This window comes from Grammomys surdaster, unplaced genomic scaffold, assembly GCF_004785775.1.
Source record: "Grammomys surdaster isolate TR1022 unplaced genomic scaffold, NIH_TR_1.0 206, whole genome shotgun sequence".
Taxonomy (NCBI): Eukaryota; Metazoa; Chordata; class Mammalia; order Rodentia; family Muridae; genus Grammomys; species Grammomys surdaster.
This window is the reverse complement of record NW_021604651.1, coordinates 6,324,898-6,330,197: the sequence shown is the minus strand read 5'-3', so window position 1 is coordinate 6,330,197 and position 5,300 is coordinate 6,324,898. Positions and strand designations below refer to the sequence as shown.

General features: G+C 38.4%; 1 protein-coding gene across 2 annotated transcripts in view; it reads left to right on the top strand.

The window, feature by feature from the left end:
* The window catches only part of Mindy2 (MINDY lysine 48 deubiquitinase 2), a 59,804-nt gene that overhangs the window by 18,585 nt on the left and 35,919 nt on the right, over positions 1–5,300 (top strand). The window lies entirely within an intron of this gene.

The window sequence follows — 5,300 nt, the reverse complement described above, 5'->3', positions numbered from 1 at the left end:
TATGCTATGCTATGCTATGCTATGCTATGCTATGCTATGCTATGCTAACAGGATGGTAGCTTTTTTGATGTTTTAAAAAATTATCTTATGAATACAAACTATAAAAATAGACCAGTATTAAGGTATTTTAATTTTGGCCACAGTTAATTATTTGTCTTTGTTTGATTGGTTGGTTGGTTGGTTGGTTGGTTGGTTTGTCAAGACGGGGTTTCTCTCCATACCTCAGCTGTCCTGGAAATCACTCTGTGGACCTGGTTGGCCTCAAACTCAGATCTGCTTGCCTCTACCTCCGAAGTGCTAGTGCATGTGACACCTCTACCTGGTGTCACTTTATTCATTTAAAATATTTTATCTTATGTGTATGAAAGTTTTGCTTGCTGCATGTATGCATATGTACCATGTACATGCCTGGTTCAGGCATGGAGGCCAGAAGAAGTCATCAGATCCCCTGGAACTGGAGTTACAGATGGTTGTGATCCACCATATGGGTGCTGGTGTCCTGGGTCCTCTGGAACACCAGCCAATGCTTCTAACCTCTAAACCACCTCTCCATCTTCAAATGTGCTTTCTTTTCCAAGCTCATTTGGGATAAACTGTCTACTTGCCAGATTCCATCCTTGGCCTAATATAAATATTGGGTGTTTGTTTCTTGATTTTTAGTTGCTTCTTTGTAGCATGTTCTGATTGAAGAGTTTCTTTGAAAGTCTTTCTCTGTGCACTGATATTTCAGAGACTAAAAATTCTTATCATTCTTTTACTCTCCAGGTTAGCCTATGTACCAAAATACTCTTCTGAAAGCATCAATTTCATCCTTCATCTAACTTAAAATCTCACGGGGCTGGGATATAATTTAGGGATAAGCAATTGTCTAACAAGTGTGAAGTACTAAATTTTATCCTCAACACTAGAAAAGTAAATAGACATACACACACACACACACACACACATCTCTATAGTCTTTTATAAGCAACTACACATTATTTTACCTAGAAGTTTTTTATAATCTTGTTAGTTACCAGTCATATTTCCTATTAAAATTAATATGACATATTTATCTTTTAAAACACCCTATTTTGAAAGAATATTCTTTGTCTCAACTGTGTCACAGAGCCCTTGTACCTGGCTTGGAAGCACTCTGTTGCCCAGCTGCGGGCCCACCCTCTGGCCTTCCTGAGCACCTGCTCACCTACTATTTAGGTCCCAGCAGCCATGTCAGGTGGCTTACCTTTAACTCCAAACTTGGCACCTTCTTCAGCCTCTGTAGGCACTCATGCTCACATGGGCATATGCATCTATAAGGGGTGCGTGCGTGCGTGCGTGCGTGCGTGATCTGCATTTCCAAGTTCTGAACCCACTTTAGACAGCTCCTTGCAGAAGCCCATTTATAAGTCTGGCAGGTTTCAGTGTCTATTTTGAAAACCATTTTAGATTTTTGTTATACTTTATTTTTGATTTAGTCTCTGTTAAGTCACTTTCTATTTTTAGGAGTAAGAAATATGATTTTTGTACAACCAAATTATTAGTTTTTAAAGGGTAACATCTTTGTCCTAGTATTTATTTTAACCCATGACAAAAATGTATTTGATTTTCATTAAATATGTTGAGAGTACTGAGGAAATATTCAGTCAGTAAATCACTGAAAAACAAGCATAAGGACAACAGTTTGATCCCCAAGAACCCATGTGAAAAAGCTGGGCGTGGTAGTAGCACTTGTCTTTACAGTTCTGGGGGAAACAAAACAGGAAGCTTCCTATGGCTCAGTGGCCAGCTATCATAGCCTACTAGATACATGCTGGATCCCAGTGAGTCCTGTCTCAGAACTCAAAGAAGAAGGCTCACAAAGATTAACAGGAGAAACTGACCTCTGGTCTCCACTCACATATGTGTACACACACACACACACACACACACACACACGAAAGAAATACCCTGGACAGAGTGGTACATAATGTAATCCCTGTACTTCAGAAGAAGTGGGCAGGAGGATCCCAAGTGCAAGACTAGCCTGGGTTACATAATGAATACCTGTCTCAAAACAAGCAAAAAAGGCTGGAGGGATAGCTGAGTGGTTAAGAGCATCTACTGCTTTTCCAAATGACTTGTGTTCAGGTCCTAACATCCATGTGAGGTACCTTACAGCTGCCTGTAATTCCAGACCTGACATTGTCTTCTGGCCTCTGCAGGTACTCATGTCACATGTATGTATACACATATAACATTTAAATTTTTTATTTTAAGCGTGTGTGTGTGTGTGTGTGTGTGTCTATGTATGTGTGCAGTGCCTATAGAGGCCAGAAGAAGGCATAGGATCTTCTGTGCCTGGGTTACAGGCAGTTGTAAGCTGCCTGACATGGGTGCTAGGAACCAAACTCAGGTCCTCTTGAAGAGTAATATGTGCTCTTAACTGCTGAGCTATATTTCCAGCTGTCTCACACATAATTTAAAAAATATAATAAATCTTAAAAAATTGAAAGGGGAAAAGAAGAATACTTTTGTTTTGTGAAATAGAGTCTTGCATACGCCATGTCATCCTAGAGCTGACAGTCATCTCCCTTCAGGCTCCATAGAGAGCTGTGGGAAACAAGTACCTTTTTTATGCAAAGAATGTTTTGAAAGTAAATACAGGCACAAAGGTGGGATAATTTTGTGGGATACACAAAAGTGTATTCTTAAGAGATCATTTATTTACATGTCTAAAACTGAAAAGTGCTTTTTTAGAAACTCAATTTCTTCTTTTTAAAAAGATTTGATTATGGACTGGAGAGATGGCTCAGCGGTTAAGAGTACTGACTCCTCCTGAATTCAATTCCCAGCAACCACATGGTGGCTTACAACCATCTGTAATGGAATTTGATACCCTCTTCTGGTGTGCCTGAAGACAGTGTACTCACAAAAAATGAGTAAATAAATCTTAAAAAAAAATTGATTATAAAGACTGTAGGTTTAGTTCAATGGTAAGAGTACACCTTAGCACTCAACAAAGCTCTGGGTTTGATCTCCAGTGCATGTACACACAAGAGCAATCAGATTCTTACATTACAAATTCTTCCTAAACTATATGGTTCCAGCATTGTCTGCCTAGAACACTAGCTATCTTATGCAATAAATCATCCTAGTGTTTAATGGTACCAAACAATAATCCTTTGTTATTTCTCAGCATCTTTGGGTCAAGAATCTGGGTGGCAGCCTCATTCAGGTTCTTAGGAGGCTGCAGACATGCTGCCTACCAGCACTGCCACTTCAGGTGAAAATGTAGCTATGGAGAATTGTTGGCTATTCACATACTCAGTTGATGGCAGGATACAGTTTTTCATAGTTGTGGTACTAAAGCTCTTAGTTACCTGATGACTTTTGGCTGGAAGCCTCCTGCCATAGGACCCTCTCCACAAGAAGCTTTACAACACAGAACACGTCTTCAGAGAAGAGTAGACAGAGTACAACAGTAAAAGCTACAGTGTTGGCACACGCCTTTAATCCCAGCACTTGGGAGGCAGAGGCAGGTGGATTTCTGAGTTTGAGGCCAGCCTGGTCTACAGAGTGAGTTCCAGGACAGCCAGGACTATACAGAGAAACCCTGTCTCAAAAAAACAAAAACAAACAAACAAACAAACAAAAAAGCTACAGTATTTTGTATTCCAATATAGAAGTGACACCTCATAACTGTGTCGTAGTTTGTTTGTTAGAGGTAAATCAGCCATGCATGTTGGAACCCACCTATAATCCCAGCACTGGAGAGGCTGAAGCATGATTTCAAGGCTAGCCTGGGCTACAAATACGACTCTGACTCAAGAACACAGGGGGGAAAAACAAGATGTCAGTAAATTCATTCTATGTTCCAGGATATATTTTTTAAAGCATAAATATCAAGAGTCTTGTCATTAGTCCCCGAGCTTTTGTCTCTGTAAGACATCATTGAATACTGTCTCCTACAATATTCCACATCCCAGACTAACTGACATGGAAGCTAAGAAAGCAAATGTCATCTTCTCATCAAAATAACATGAAACACAAATGAAATACAGAATTCAAGCAGACCACTCAACTTCTTCATTATCTGAATAAATAGCATATAGAATGATAGTTCTTATATAAGTAAAATAAAGTCATTGCCGGTATAACTTCACCATCTTAAATAATAGGTTAATGTCTATAGAAATTCTTTTGTTTTCAGAGTTGCAAAGCCTAAGACAGCAGTTGTCAACCTGTGGACCACATATCAGATATTTGCATTATGATTCATAACAGTAGCAAAATTACAGTTAGGAAGTAGCAACGAAATAACTTTATGATTGGGGGTCATCACAAGTAGAGTAACTATATTAAAGAGTTGCAGCATTAGGAAGGTTGAGAACCACTGACTTAAGATTTGATGTAGTCTATAAATTTATTCCAAAGTAGAAAGTAAAGGTTATAGTAAAGCAGTTTTGTTACCTTGTTAGCTACTTGGGTAAGAAGCTAATTCCATACTGTTTCTATCATAAATAATTTCTTACTGTTTCTATCAAAATAAATTCCATTTCAATTGAAAGATTTGAACATTTAAAAAGGGACACATATTAGATAAAGAAAGTATATGTAAATCTCTGTAGACTCTAAAGAGGTAAAGATCTTTTAGAATCTACATAGCTATTTCCATTTGGGGAAAAATATAGCAAGCAAACAAATAACAACAAACTATCAAAAAGTATAAAAAAGAAAAAAGACTATGGAAAAATCTTTATTACATGTATCACAGAAATTGTGCTAATTCCTCTAATTTTGAAAGAGATTTTAGGATCATCAAGATGGCATGGTGAGCAAAAGTACCTGCCATCAAGCCTGGTCACCTGATGTCAGTCCTCAAGCCCTACATGATGGGAGGAAAGGTCTGAATCCCACGCCTTGTTCTCTGACCTCCACATGCACGCACACACACACACACACACACACACACAAAATAAAATAGAAATATGATGAAAATGTAAAAGAACTTTTACAACTCAATAAAATTATACAGATAATTATACAGATAATTTAAAGAAAAAGACATGCATTACAGGCAATTCATAGACTGTATGTAGTTCTATGGTAGAGCACATGCTTAGCATGTTCAGGGCCCTGATTCAATACACAAGAACTCCAAAATCTTTATATAAAAATAATATATAAGCCAAGTATGGCATTGGATGTCTTTATTCCTAGCTCAGCTCTTAGGAGGCAGAAGCAGGTGGACCTCTCTGTGAGTTCCAGGCCAGTCACAACTTCATAGTGAAACCCTGGGGAGAGAGAGAGAGAGAGAGAGAGAGAGAGAGAGAGAGAGA